Below are 16154 nucleotides of genomic sequence, written 5' to 3'. Positions count from 1 at the left end.
CAGGCCCCTGCACCCCACAAGGCCAAGGTCGGGGGCGGCTTTGGCACTGCTCCCCGGCCCTTTCTGGTCATTCTCAGTCCTCCGCAGCTGCCCGGCCACTACTAGGGGCTTACTGCTCACGGGTCTTCGTTGCCTGATCGCCCCCTGAGATGAGGTCAGACAGACTGCCTGTCGTTGAGCAGATGAAATTTTACACACTTGTGTGGTTTGTGCAAGCTGCAAAAACAGCAGCATTAGAGGTGGCCTCATAGGTGACAGTCATAGCTGGGTGAAAGATTTCACCCACTGAAAACTTTTACAAGTGAGTGCCCAGAAAGACAAAGAACACCAAGGCAACGGCTTGATCTCAACTTTGGATATAGTAGAAGCCTCAGTGCTTCAGCCAGAAGCTTAATGTGACTTTAATGGTGCCTTTTGCATTTAATATTTATACACATCGACAGTCGTGGCAGGTACGAAGTGAGGCTTTGGAAGAGCAGCTGCTTTGGGGCTAATTATAAGGCACTATGGAGCTCACACCCAGCTCTGTGCAATGAAACTGGAGACAGAACCAGTAAAGGTTCTGTTTAGCCACCCCGTGAGGCTGGCGGCTGCAGGGTCCTTGGCACACATAGGGAAGGATTTGGGTTGCTTGGATGTCAGAAGAATACAAATGTTTGTTAACAGTGCTCAGCAGTCACAGGATGATTAGATGGCCTAAGGGCAGGAAAAAACTATGTGTATACATAAGAGCAGATGAATTGTAGCATTTGAAATGAAAGAGGGGAAAAAAATTCACCTTTTCACTCCTCCTGCCCCATCAGACCAGGAGAAAGGCAGGGAAGGAAAGAAGGAGTGGGAAGGAGGAAGGAAGCGTAGTACAGGGAATATGATTGGTTCAGTGGGAAGAAGTGGAAAATGCTAGATGCTGACAGCTGGTTCAGATATAGATGGGGACACCTTTGAATTCTGTCAACTTCCTGCATGTTTAAAGAAAGCGAGGTGAATCCTGGCTGCGGTGAGGTAATCAAACTAAAATAAAAGTCTGATTAGAAAGGTATTAAACGTATGCTGGTATGAGGGAATCTCCTGTATATATTATTGCCTTGGGGGTTTTGCTCTCTTCCTTTTTCTACTTTGTTTTGTTTTTAAGAAAACCATTTACTGATTTTCTGCTGGGAAAAAAAAAGGTATTCATTATAAAGATTTTAATGCAGAATAGTATGAAGATCTTCGGATTCTGCCACCTTGAAATAACTACCATTAATACTGGGTTCGCTGCATTAACACCATGCCAGGTATCTTCCCACGCACTTGCACCAGCAAAGCATGCTGCTTTGAACCTTTGTGTTCAGATGCGTTTGTTTGAGCGTATGTTTTCAAGTTTCTTTGGTTAGAGACCTATAAGAATGGAATTCTGGGTCATATGGTAATTTACATTGAACATTTTAAGGAGCTGCCTGTTTTCCAGGCAGGCTGCACCAAGAACCTTCCTACCAGCGACACATGAGGGTTCGGTTCCAGTTCTCCATAGCCTCACCCGCACTTGTCTTTTTGATTGTAGTCATCCTAGTAGGTGTAAAGTGATATCTCACTGTGGACTTGAGTTGCATTTCCCTAAGGACTAACCATATTGAGCATCTTTCTGTGTCTTTTATATAAAGTATATACTTTTTAAAAGAAAAATGTTACAATTAGTTTTTACTGAATTTAACAAAAGAATCCACGTAGGCCTTGGGTTTGAGAAATCCTGTAAGCCAGAGGGTACTCAGGCGGAGCGGAAAGATTCTGGGCTTCCACTCCTTGGTGTTTCCCTCTGACAGAACTGTAAGAGGTTCTAGTACTGATTAGACAACCATGAATGAGGGAAAAAAACTGACCAAGTAACTGACTCCTAAGGATGACAGATTGGTAGAAAGAATCATCCTGCCCTTAGAACATTCTGAATGCCACAGACTCTCCCAGTTTATGTATAATTTATTGTTGACTCATCTCTCCCCCTTATGTCATCAGCCATTATTTTGTCCCTTACACCTTTCACTGGGCCTTCCTCATGGGTGTTCAGCAGTGCTTCGGAGATTTACAAACCTCATCCCTTTGGCACTCTTGGGCACTCTTGAGGCCAGGGGGAGTTGAGAGGTTGCTACCAGGAAGCACCCCTGTTTTGTGGTAACAGAGAAAAAGATGATTTCTCATCGTGAGCAGCCTCCTGGTAACCATAGACAAAATCGCCTGGATTCCTGTCACAGCATCCAGTGCCCCCTATCAGAGCAGTGGGTAGCAACCCCCACTCCTCCCCTCCCCAAGGAGTGGGCCATCAGAGTCACAGTTCCCCTGCAGACAGCATCTTTGGAGGCCCCAGGTGCTGGCCAGACTGCTGGCCAGCCGCAGCCCCAGGGGAAATCGTGCAGAATGTGTATGTGTCCCCTTTGTGCACAACTGAAATAGATGAAACGGATCCGCTGTCTCCTGGGGATGGTCCAGTTAGCATTTCTGCTGGAACCAGGCCGGCTGGGGGTTCCGGAGAGACGGAGACTGAATTTTAACATGTAGGCGTGCCACTTAACCCATTTCTTCTAGTCTGCTTTGGGGTCTGCTTTAAAGAGAAATCACAAAACCCATTTAAGTAGAAGATGTTCTGTGTCCTGCTGTAAAACGGTTACAAATGATTTGATGTCTTCTCCTTTTTGGTGGTTCAGTTCTTTGTGCATTTTACTGTGCCCTGCTTCTCTTAGGGACTTGGGTCGTTGTTTGTGCCCTTCTAGAAGAATGACCTTTGCCAATACTTGCCTTTGAGCAGAGGGGACCCCTCTTTTCTGGAACTGTCACAGCCGCCTCCCTGCCTTCTCCCTTAACAGGCCTTTCCTCCACACTCTGACCCTGGAAACCCCTGGGCAGGCAAGGGGCCTGCCTGCTTTCCTTCCATCCTTCCTACCAGATGCTATAAAAATAGCACCAGCCAGAGAAACAGGGGTAGTCATTGAAGGAGTGTGTGAATTCAGTCCCCAGGGACCTGAAGGCAGAGCTTCTGCCCCATGTGTCAGAGCCAGCTCCCTGTTCAGTGTGTGCCTGGGGGTTCCCAGCTTGCATGACCCCGTGCTCTCTGTGGCCATTTAACAGATGGCCTGCACTACCCTAGGAGTCCCTTGTCACCAATGTTTGTCTTGCCTAGGCAGCAGCAGGGCCTGGGAGCTGCATGCCTAGCCAGAAACAATTGAACCAGGATAGAACATCCCAGGGTGGTGATGAAACAGAGACAAAAACTGAGGATTTACGCTGCAGCACAAGGCTGGTGAACACAGAGGCTGTTGTGTTTGCAGCAAGAGGGCCGGGGAGCCCTGCAGAGTCTGGCCTGGAGGCGCTCCCCATCCTCCTTCCATGGCTCCTGCCCTGCTGGGCTTCTGCCCGGAGCACACAGTCTGGGTCTGAAACAGAAACAAGCCCGGGCTGAGACAACTGGCTACTGCATCGGCCCAGGGGGCTGGGCTGCGGGGGCTCCTTAACTGATTGGAGAAGTTAATAAAGACCTGGTGTGTTCTAACTGGGCGTAGAGAGCACCCCCACACACAGGGCTCCCGTGTGTTCCGGGGACGCTGCTGTTCTAGGCATCCCTCACTCTGTACCACCGCCCTCCTTTGTCAGGGAGCGGCCAGCTCTCTGCGGTGGAAAGTATCCATGCTAGCATTGTCCTGTTCTTCCTCCTAAACCGTGTGGTTTGGCAGTGATCCCCGGGTTGCCTCACACCGCCTCTGTTCTGGTGCTTTTGGCGCCAGCCAGTGCAGCCAGCATTGGAGCGGGGCGGGTCCCACTGTGATAGGTGCCAAGCAAAGGCTGACCCTCTGGTCCCCTGGATCAGGTCGGCTCTGTGCTTTCTGCCAAGGTGGCTGTCGCGGGCCAGAAGTGATGCAGGCCCAGGAGCGGCCTCCTGTGTTTGCCAGGTGTGCCTGCTTCCAGGCCTGAGCCACAGGGTGTCTGCTGAGCTTCCCTCCTCGGTTTCCTGTAGAGTTGCTGCATGGACTCTTCATACACAAGTCCTCGCAGGTGATTCCATTTTGAGCCAGCGATCTGGATTCCTCTTGAGATTTCCACATTCTCTTCCTGAATGTGGACATTCTCTATGCACTTTTTTAGGTGACTCTGCAGAGGAACAGTGTAAACACTGGCCAGAGTCTAAATACCTACCAGAGGGATCATTTAATAACATTATGATAAATACACTTGATATTAAATTTTTTATTAATAGACAAAAGTAGTTCTGTAATAAGTGAAACAAAAGCAAGTCACAAACTGCCCATATGTTACAAATGCACCTGTGTTATAAAACAAAAATAAGGGAAGGAAAAACACCAAAATACATTTGTTGTATTGAGGGAATGGGAATTATAGGTGATTCCTTTTTATCATTTCTGTATTTCCTTATTTCCTACAGTGAATATGTATTGACTTTTTTTTAAAGGAAGTATAGTTGACACATAATATTGTGTTAATTTCAGGTGTACAACTTAGTGATTCAAAATTCATGTACATTATAAAATGATCACCATAACTCTAGTTACCATGTTACCCAAGTTATTACAGTATTATTGACTGTACTCACTGTGCTGTACTTTGAATCCCCGTGATTTGTTTTATAAATTTATACCTCTTGGGGCGCCTGGGTGGCTCAGTGGGTTAAGCCGCTGCCTTTGGCTCAGGTCATGATCTCAGGGTCCTGGGATCGAGTCCCACGTCGGGCTCTCTGCTCAGCAGGGAGCCTGCTTCCCTCTCTCTCTCTCTCTGCCTGCCTCTCTGTCTACTGTGATCTCTCTCTGTCAAATAAATAAATAAAATCTTTAAAAAAAAATTTTTATAAATTTATACCTCTTACATATACCTCCCTTTCATATATTCCCCCGCCAACAACCATATTCTTCTCTGTATCCATGAGTCAGTTTCTGTTTTGTTTTTAAATTCCACATATAAATGAACTCATTTGGTATTTTTATTTCTGACTTTAGTATAATACCCTCTAGGTCCATCTGTGTCATAAGTGCTAAGATTTTGTACATTTTTATGGCTGAGTAATATTCCATTGTGTACATATACCACATCTTCTTTATCCAGTCATCTGTCCATAGACACTTGGGTTACTTGCATATCTTAGCTATGGCAAATGGCATTGCAATGAACCTAGGGGAGTATATATCTTTTTGAATAAGTGTTTTCATTTTCTTTGGATTAATAACCAGAAGTGGGATTATTGGATCATATGGTAGTTCTATTTTTAGTTTTTTAAGGAGTCTCCCTACTGTTTCCCACAGTGGCTGCACCAGTTTACATTCCTACCAATAGTGCAGAAGAGTTCCATATTCTCCACATCCTCACCAACCCTTGTTTGTTTTGTTTTTTATTTTAGCCATTCTGACAGAAGGTGATATCTCATTGTGGTTTTGATGTGTATCTCCTGTAAGATTAGTGATGTTGAACATCTTTTCATGTGCCATCTGTATGTCTTTGGAAAAATGTCTATTTGGGTTTTCTGCCCATTTTTAATTAGATTATCTAGGGTTTGGGTTTGGTTTTGGCTTTGGTGTTGAGTTGTAGAAATTCTTAATATATTTTGGATATTAACCCCCTATCAGATATAGCACTTGCAAACATCTTCTCCCATTCAGCAGGTTGTCTTTTCATTTTGTTGATGGTGTCCTTCACCGTACAAAAGCTTTTTAGTTTGATGTAGTCCCGTTTGTTTATTTTTGCTTTTACGTCCCTTGTCTAAAGAGACAAATCCAAAATAACATGCTAAGACCAGTGTCCAGGATTTTACTGTTTATTTTCTTTCCAGAGTTTTACGGTTTTAGGTCTTATATCTAGGTCTTTAATCGATTTGAGTTCATTTTGTGTAAGAAACTGGTCCAGTATCATTCTTTTGCATGTTGCTGTTCATTTTTCCCAACACCATTGAAGAGACTGTCTTTTCTGCATTATATTTATTGCCTCCTCTGTCATAGATCAATTGACTGTATCAGTGTGGGTTTATTTATGAGCATTGTATTCTGTTCCATTGACCTATGTGTCCGTTTTCGTGCCAGTATCATACTGTTTTGATTATTGTAGCGTCGTAGTACAGTTTGAAGTCAGGGAACATGACATCTCTGGCTTTATTACTCTTTCTCAAGCTTGCTTTGGCTATTCAGGATCTTGTGCGGTTCCATACAAGTTTTAGGATTATTTTTTCTAGTTCTGTGAAAAATAACATTGGTATTTTGATGGGGATTGTATTGAATCTATAGATTGCTTTAGATAGTATGGACATTTCAACAATATAAACTCTTGCAGTCAGTGAGCATGGAGTCTCATTCCATTTTTTTGTGTCATCTTTAGTTTTGTTCATCAGCAATATACAGTTTTCACAGTACTAGTCTTTCACCTCCTTGGTTACATTTATTCCTAGGTACGTTTAATATTCTCTTTCTGGTATTTCATTATTATAAAAATACAACCAGTTTCTGTATATTAACTTTGTATCCTGCAACTGAATTTCTTTATTCTAATAGTATTTTCGTGGAGTCATTAGGGTCTTTTCTATATAGTATCCTATGATCTACAAATAGTAACAGTTTAACTTCTTCCTTACCAATTTGGATGCCTTTTATTTCTTTTTCTTATCTGATTGCTAGGACTAAGCTAGGACTTGCAGTACTATGCTAATTAGATAGTGGCAAGAGCGGGCATCCTTGTCTTGTTCTTGATGTTAGAGGAAAAGCTTTCAGCTTTTACTGTTGAGTATGTTAGCTATGGGCTTGTCACATATGACCTCTATTATGTTAAAGTATGTTCCCTCTATACCCACTTTGCTGTGATTCTTTATCATAAATGAATGTTGAGTTTTCTCAAAAAGTTTTTCAGCATCTTTGGAGATTGTCATAGGATTTTTATCCTCATTTTGTTAATACAATATATCTTTTTGATTGATTTGTGGATGTTGAACCATTCTTGCATCCCTGGAATAAATCCCATTTGATCATGGTGTATAATCCTTTAAATTTATTTTTATTTTTTATTATGTTCAGTTAGTCACTATATAGTACATCATTAGTTTTTGATGTAGTGTTCAAAGATTCATTAGTTGCATGTAATACCCAGTGCTCATCACAACATGTGCCCTACTTAATGTCCATCACCTGGCCACCCCATCCTATTTTTAAATTCAATTTGTTAATATTTTATTGAAGATTTTTACATCTGTTGTTGATCATGGACATTGGCCTTTGTTTTTTTCTTGTAGTGTCCTCAGTTTTGTTATCAAGGTAATGCTGGTCTTGTACAATGAATTTGGAAGTGTTCCTTCCTCTTCAGTTTTTTTAGAATTGTTTGAGAAATATAGGTATTAACTCTTTTTTAGGTGTTTGGTAGAATTTACCTGTGAAGCTGTCTAGGCCTGGACTTTCATTTGTGAAGTAATATATATATATTTTTAAGATTTTATCCATGTATTTGTGAGTGAGAGCAGAAGCAGGGAGAGCAGCAAGCGGACTTCCCACTGAGCAGAGAGCCTGATGTGGGACTCGATCCCAGGACCCTGGGATCATGACTTGAGCTGAAGGCAGACACGTAACCAACTGAGCTACCCAGTTTCCCTGTTAGGAAATTTTTGATCACTGATTCAATTTCATTGAATTTCATTGTTAGTAATTGGTATGTTCAGATTTTCTATTACTTCCTGATTCAGTCTTAAAAGATTATATGTTTCTAGGAATTTATCCGTTTCTTAAAGATTGTTCAGTTTGTTAGCATGTAAGTTTTCTTAGTATCTTTTGTATTTCTCTGGTATCAGTTATAACTTCTCTTTCATTTCCAAGTTTATATGGGGCCTCTTTTTTTCTTCATGAGTCTGACTAAAAGTTTGCCAATTTGGCTTATCTTTTCAAAGAGACAGCTCTTGGTTTCATTGATTTTTTTTTTTTTTTTTGGTCGTGTGTGTGTGTGTGTGTGTGTGTGTGTGTGTAATTGTTTTATTTCTACTCTGATCTTTATTATTGCTTTCTTTCTACTAAGTTGGGACATTGTTTATTCTTCTTTTTCTAGTTTCTTTAAGTCTAAGAATAGATTGTTTGAGACTTTTCTTGTTTCTTGAGGGAGGCCTGTACTGTAGTAAACTTCCCTCTTAGAACATTTGCTTGTGCTGCATGTAATGCTGTGTTTCCATTTTCATTTGTTTCAAAGTTGGTTTTTTCTTTTAATTTCTTCTGGATTTCTTTGTTGACCCATTGTTTATTCAGTAACATGTGTTTTAGACTCCGCAAGTTTGTGTGCTTTCCATTTTTTCTCTTGAAATCTATATCTAAGTTTTACACTGTTGTGGTCAGAAAAGATGCTTGATAAAAGATGCTTGATATAATTTAAGTCCTCTTAAATTTATTGAGAACTTGTTTTGTGGCAGATATGATCTCTCCTGGAGAGTGTTCCATGCACACTTGGAAAAAATTTGTGTTCTGCTGTTCTGAGGTGGTATGCTCTGTGTTTATCTATTAAGTCCGTCTAATCTAGTGTGTCATTTAAGACCACTGTTTACTTATTGATTTTCTGTCTGAATGATCTATCCATTGACGTAAGTGAGGTGGTATAGTCCACTACTATTATTATATAGTTGACCCTTGAACAGTACAGGTTTGAAATGCACAGGTCTACTTAGACACGTATCTTTTTTCAATATATATTAGAAAGTTTTTATCTTGTAAATGCAACTTTTTTCATGTTATCTTTTCTTTTTTGTGTAACACATGTAATGGTGTTTTGTATAAGATAGTATTGACGTGTTAGTACTGACATGATTCTTGTAAACAGACAATACAGTATTGATAAGTACAGTAGAGAAATGTATTTCTCTTACGATTTTCTTAATAACATTTTCTTCTAGTTTATTGAAAGGATAGAGTATATAATATATACAACTACAAAATACGTGTTGAGCAACTGTTTACATGATATCAGGCTTCTGGTCTAGAGTAGGCTCTTAGTACTTAAGTTTTGGGTGACTCAAAAGCTCCGTGTGATTTTTGACTAGACAGCAGATCAGTGCCTCTAACTTCCTTGCGGTTCAAGGGCCAAATGTATTACTGTTAATTACTTCCTTTATGTTACTATTTGCTTTGTATATTCAGGTCCTCCTGTATTGGGTACATAGATACAATTATTCTATCCTCCTGTTGGATTGATCCCTTTATCGTTATGTAGCGCACTTTGTCTTGTTACGGTCTTTGTCTTAAAAAATCTATTCTGTCTGATATAATTATTGGTGTCCCAGCTTTCTCTTCATTTCCATTTACATAGAATGTCTTTTTTTATCCCTTCACTCTCAGTGTGTGTGTGTCTTTATGTCTGAAATGAGTCTCTTGTAAGGCAACATTTTGGGGTCTTGTGGTTTTGTTTGTTTTTTAACAGTTCAGCCACCCAGTGTCTATTGAATGGAGCATTTAATTCATTTACATTTAAAGTAATTGTTAGGTATGTACTTACTGCCATTTTGTTCATTGTTTTCTGGTTGTTTTTTCAGTACTCTGTTCCCTTCTTCTCTTGCTGCCTTGTGGTTTGATGACTTTTAGTGTTATGTTTAAATTTTTTTTCTTTATTTTGCTTGTGTCTATTCTAGATCTTTGGTTTATGGCTACTCTGAGGTTCTTAATATTATTAGTACCCTATGTACATGGCAGTCTATTTTAAGCTGATGGTTGGTTAAGTTCAAACACATCTAAAAGCATGACATTTTTCCTCCCCTTCCCATTATGTTTTTGAAGTCATATTTTAAGTCACTTTATTTTGTGTATTCCTTAACTAATTTTTGTAGATGTAGTTGATTTTACTACTTTTGTCTTTTTAAATTATTATACAGTACATTATTAGTTTTTGATGTAGTGTTCCATGATCCATTGTTGTCATATAATATCCAGTGTTCCATGCAATCCGCCCCTCCTTAATACCCATCACAAGGCTCACCCATTCCCCCACCTCCCTCCCCTCTAAAATCCTCACTTTTGTTTCTCAGCGTACATAGTCTCTCATGGTTCATCTACCCCTCCGATTTCCCCCACTTCATTTTTCCCTTCTCCTAATGTCCTTCATACTATTCCCTATGTTCCACAAATAAGTGAAACCATATGATAATTGACTTGCTCTGCTTGACTTATTTCACTCAGCATAATCTCCTCCAGTCCCATCCATGCTGATGCAAAAGTTGGGTATTCATCTTTTCTGATGGCTAATATCCCACTGTGAATATGGACCACATCTTCTTTATCCATTTATCTTTTGAAGGGCGTCTTGGCTCTTTCCACAGTTTGGCTATTGTGGACATTGCTGCTATGAACATTGGGGTGCATATGGTCCTTCTTTTCACTACATCCATATCTTGGAGGTAAATACCCAGCAGTGCAATTGTGGGCTCATAGGGTAGCTCTATTTTTAATTTTTTGAGGAACCTCCACACAGTTTTCCAAAGTGGCTGTACCAACTTGTATACTCACCAACAGTATAAGAGGCTTCCCCTTTCTCCACAACCTCTCTCCAACATTTGTTGTTTCTTCCCTTGTCAATTTTTGCCATTCTAACTGGTATAAGGTGGTATCTCAATGTGGTTTTTATTGAATTTCCCTGATGGCTAATGATAATGAACATTTTTTTCATGTGTCTGTTAGCCATTTGTATGTCTTCTTTGGAGGAGTGTCTGTTCATATCTTTTGCCCATTTTTTTACTTGATTCATTTGTTTTTTGTGTGTTGAGTTTGAGAAGTTCTTTAATAGCTCTTTGATATCAGTCCTTTGTAGTATCATTTGCAAATATCTTCTCCTTCCGTGGGTTGCCTCTCTGTTTTGTTGACTGTTTCCTTTGCTATGCAGAAGCTTTATATCTCGATGAAGTCCCAAAAGCTCATTTTCGGTTTTGTTTCCCTTGCCTTTGGAGACATGTCTTGAAAGAAGTTGCTATGGCCAATGTTGAAGAGGTTACTGCCTATGTTCTCCTCTAGGATTTGGATGGATTCCCACCTCACATTAAGATCTTTTATCCGTTTTGAGTTTATCTTTGTGTATGGTATAAGCGAATGGTCGAGTTTCATTCTTCTGTATGTAGCTATCCTAATTTTCCCAGCACCACTTATTGAAAAGACTGTCTTTTTTCCATTGGATATTTTTTCCTCCTTTGTGGAAGATTACTTGACCATAGAGTTGAAGGTCCATATCTGGGCTCTCTATTCTGTTCCATTGGTCTCTGTGTCTGTTTTTGTGCCAGTACCATGTCTTGGTGATCGTAGCTTTGTAGTAATAGCTTGAAATCAGGCAACATAATGCCCCCAGCTTTGTTTTTCTTCTTCAACATTTCCTTGGCGATTCTGGGTCTTTTCTGGTTCCATACAAATTTTAGGATTGTCTGTTCCAGCACTTTCAAAAATGCCAGTGGTATTGCGATCGGGATAGTGTTTAAAGTACAGGTTGCTCTGGGAAGCATATTTTAACAATGCTTATTCTTCCAATCCATGAGCATGGAATGTTTTTCTATCTTTTTATGTCTTCTTCAGTTTCGTTCTGTAGTTTCTAGAGAATAGATCCTTTACCTTTTTAGTTAGGTTTATTCCAAGGTATCTTACAGGTTTTGGTGCTATTGTAAATAGAATTGATTCTCCAGTTTCACTTACTAGTTATATTGTTAGTATATAAGAAAGTAACCGATTACTGTGCATTGATTTTGTATCCTTTCACATTACTGAATTGCTGTGTGAGTTCTAGTAATTTGCGATGGAGTCTTTTGGGTTTTCCACATAAAGTATCGTGTCATCTGCAAAGAAAGAGCATTTGACTTCTTCTTTGCCAATTAGAATACCTTTTATTTCTTTTAATTATCTGACTGCTGTTGCTAGGACTTCTAGTACTATGTTGAACAGTAGTGGCAAGATTGGGCATCCTTGTCATGTTCCTGATCTTAAGGGAAAGGCTCTCAAGCTTTTCCCCATTGAGAATGATATTTGCTGTGGGTTTTTCGTAGATGGGTTTTATGAAATTGAGTAATGTTTCCTCTATCCCTATACTCTGAAGAGTTTTAGTCAGGAAAAGATGCTGTATTTTGTCAAATGCTTTCTCTGCATCAATTGAGAGAACCATGTGGTTCTTATCTCTTATTTATGTGTTCTATCGCATTAATTGATTTGTGAATGTTGAACCCCCCTTGAATCCCAGGGATAAGTCTCACCTGGTCGTGTTGGATAATTCTTTTAATGTACCTTTGGATCCTATTAGGACATTGTTGAGAATTTTGTCTCCCTTATTCATCAGGAATATTAGTCTGAAATTCTCCTTTTTGATGGGGTCTTTGCCTGGTTTTGGGATCAGGGTAACCCTGGCCTTATAGAATGAGTCTGGAAGTTTTCCTTCTGTTTCTTTTTTTTTTTTTTTTTTGGAACAGCTTCAGGAGAACAGGTATTATTTCTTCTTTGAATGTTTGAATTCCCCAGGGAATCCATTAGGTCCTGGACTCCTGTTTTTTGGGAGGTTTTTGATCACTGCTTCAATCTTGTTACTGCTTATTGGTCTATTTAGGTTGTCAGTTTCTTCCTGTTTCAGTCTTGGTAGTTTATAGGTTCTCAGGAATGCATCCATTTCTTATAGTTTGCTTAATTTATTGGTATATAGCTGTTAATAATAATTCCTGATAATTATTTGTTTCCTTGGTGTTAATCATGATATCTCCCCTTTCATTCATAATTTTTTTCTCTTTTCTTTTGGATAAGTCTGGCCAGTGGTTTATCAATCTTATTAATTCTTTCAAAGAACCAGTTTCGAGTTTCATTGATGTGTTCTACTGCATTTCTGGTTTCTAATTCATTGATCTGTGCTCTAATCTTAATTGCTTCCCTTCTTGTGCATGGGTTAGGCTTAATTTGTTGTTGATTCTCCAGTTCTTTAAGCTGTTAAGATAGTTAGTGTATTCAGGACTTTTCTATTTCTTTAAATGATGCTTGGATGGCTATGTATTTCTCCCTTAGGACCACCTTTGCTGTATCCCATAGGTTTTGGACCAATGTGTTTTGGTTCTCATTGGTTTCCATGAATTATTTAAGTTCTTTGATTTCCTGGTTGACCCATACATTCTTGAGCAGGATGGTCTTTAGCTTCCAAGTGTTTGAACTTCTTCCAAACTTTTTCTTGTGATTGAGTTCCAATTTCAAAGCATTGTGGTCTGAGAATATGCAAGGAATAATCTCAGTCTTTTGGTATCAGTTGAAACCTGATTTGTGACATAGCATGTGGTCTATTCTGGAGAAAGTTCTTTGTGCATTGTTTTAGGGTGGAATGTTCTGTATGAATCTTTGAGGTCCATCTGGTCCAGTGTGTCATTCAAAGCTCTTAATTCTTCGTTGATTTTTCTGCTTAGATGACCTGTCTATTGCTGAGAGTGGAGTGTTAAGGTTTCCTACAACTAACGTATTATTATCAGTATATCTCTCTATTTTGGTTAACAGTTGGCTTATGTAGTTAGCTACTCCCATGTTGGGGGCATAGATATTTATAATTGTTAGATCTTCTTGGTGGATAGACCCTTTAAGAATGATATAGTGTCCTTCTGAATCTATGACAATAGTCTTTAGCTTAAAATCTAATTTGTCTGATATAAGAATTGCTAACCCCAGCTTTCTTTTGCAGTCCATTGGCATGAAAGACCATTCTCCATTCCTTCACTTTTAGTAGGGATGTATCTTTAGGTTCAAATTAGTCTCTTGTAGACAGCATATGGACAGGTCCTATCATTTTATACAGTCTGCAACCCTGTGCCATTTTATGGGAGCATTTAGGCTATTCATATTGAGAGTAATTATTGAAAGATATTGCCTGTGAGGTCCTTGTTTCTATACATTGTCTTTGTAAATTTATGTTCTATATCACTCTTGGGGTCTTTCTCCTTTTACAGAACCCATCCCCCCCCCCTTAATCTTTCTTTCAGGGCTGGCTTAGTGGTCCTATATTCTTTCAGTTTTTGCGCGTCCTAGAATCTCTTTCTCTCTCCATCCATTCTGAATGACAGCGTTGTCAAATAAAAAGTATTCTTGGCTGCTTGTTCTTCTCATTTAGTACCCTGAAAGTGTCTTGCCAGCCCTCTCTGGCTTGCCGGTCTGACGTTATTCTGATAATCCTCCCCTGTACATAAGGAATCTTTTCCCCTCACTGCCCCTAAGATGGATTCCTTGGTTCTAAGATTTGCAGGTTTTACTATTACATGCTAGGGCATTGGTCTGCTCTCTCGTGATCTTAGAAGGGGTCCTCTCTGCCTCTAGGACAGGAATGCTTTAGTCCCCAGATTAGGTAAGTTCTCAGCTACCATTTGCTCGGATATATCTTCTAGTCCTCTCTCTCTCCCCACCCTCTCAGTAATTCTGTAGTTCTGACACTGGAACATTTCATGGCATCATTTATTTCCTCTACTTCAGTTTTCATGGATTTTAAGCTGTTTGTTCCAGGCCTCCTCCTGTTCCTTCTTTTCTGTCAGTTTGCCTTCTAGATCACTAATTTGTTCTTCTGTCTCTTTTACCCTACCTGTTAGAGGATCTAGATTAGATTTGATCTCACTGGCAGCATTTTTAAGTTCTGCCAAATCAGCTCTCATTTCTGCCCTTGAAGACTCTATTTTGCCATTAATGATTTTCGCCACCCTAGGTAACGTCTGCATAACTGTTACTCTAAAAGTCTATTTCCAACATCTTGCTTATATCCATATCCATTAGCTCTGTGGCAGAGATCACAGTCTCTGAGTCTTTCCTATTTTGGGGGTTCCTCCTCTTAGTCATTCTGTTGAGGGGGGGATGAGGGAATGAATGGAGCCCAAATTATCGACCACAGCCGAAGCAAGATGCACCTGTTTTATAGGGGCCTTAGGGGCTCCTGGGTGGCTCAGTCGTTAAGCGTCTGCCTTCAGCTCAGGTCATGAGCCCAAGGTCCTGGGATCAAGCACAGTATCCTGGCTTCTGTGCTCCATAATAGCACTCCCAGCCCCCGCTTTCAAGGCTAGGCATATCTCTGCCCTTTGTCCTTCTAAAACTGCCATCTGTCTCCAGTTTGCAAGTGCGCCCCCAAGAGCTCCAGGTTTCAGTCTGGGGGGCTGTCCTGAATGAAGTCTTTTCCCCACCACTACTGGTCTGCAAGTCTGTGCATGGTTGCTAGTGCAGGAGGTTTTTGTGCTCCAGCAGCGTGGGATCCCAGAGCTTCCCTCCCCTTCCATTTATCTTCCAATATCTGCCCGCAGAATCATGGCTCCCTGCCTCATACCTCGAAACCGGCCACTTGAGATACTCTGTTTGTAGAGCTCCAAGTATATCTTCTTACATCACAGGCTGATTTTTTGGGTGTTCAGAACGGTCTGGTAGATGTCCAGCTTAATTCAGGGGACCAGTTGAAATAGGGTACCCTAGTCTTCCACCATCTTTCCTACTTTGATCTTTTAACCTTCATACTACCTTTACTGTATATTTGCTTTTATCAGAGATATTTTTTCTTTCACAATTTTCTTACTTCTGCTTGTGGTCTTTTCTTTTTCTTTTACAAAAGTGCCTGTAACATTTCTTGTAAGGCTGGTTTAGGGGTGAGGAATTCCTTTAACTTTTCTTTCTGGGAAACTCTCTCTCTCCTTCAATTCTAAATGATAATTTTTCCAGGTAGTATTCATGGTTGTAGGTTTTTTTCCTTTCAGCACTTTCAATATATCATGCCATTCTTTTCTAGCCTGCAAGGTTTCTGTGGAAAAATCAGGTAATGGTCTTACAGGGTTTCCCTTACACATAATTAGTTGCTTTCCTTCTGCTGCTTTTAAGATTCTGTTTATCTTTTTTTCTTTGTGCTGTTCATCTTGGGTGATTCCCATTAGCATCTCCCAGATGTTGATCCATTCTTCATTCTTCTGCATCCTCAAATTTGCCACTGATTCCTTCTCCTGTGTTTTTTATTTCAGTTATTATATTCTTCAGTTCTGATTAGTTCTTTTTCATATTTTCTCTTTGTTGTAGTTCTCACTGTGTTCATCCACTTTTCTCCCAAGTTTGGCAAGCATCTTTATGACTGTTACTTTGAACTCCTTATCAGGTAGATTGCATATCTCCATTATGGGTTTGTGTTTTGTTCTTTTGTTTTTGTTTTTTGTTTTTTAGGTTTTGTCTTAT

The 16154-nt window shown here is 40.0% G+C and overlaps 1 protein-coding gene across 1 annotated transcript in view; it reads left to right on the top strand.

Moving 5' to 3' along the window:
* Window positions 1–16154, top strand: part of GATB (glutamyl-tRNA amidotransferase subunit B) — a 97117-nt gene that overhangs the window by 74745 nt on the left and 6218 nt on the right. The gene's annotated exons all lie outside the window — the stretch shown is intronic.

The sequence above is a fragment of the Mustela nigripes genome, chromosome 1 (genome assembly GCF_022355385.1).
Source record: "Mustela nigripes isolate SB6536 chromosome 1, MUSNIG.SB6536, whole genome shotgun sequence".
Taxonomy (NCBI): Eukaryota; Metazoa; Chordata; class Mammalia; order Carnivora; family Mustelidae; genus Mustela; species Mustela nigripes.
The sequence above is the reverse complement of the archived record's forward strand: the minus strand, read 5'-3'. Positions and strand labels throughout refer to the sequence as shown.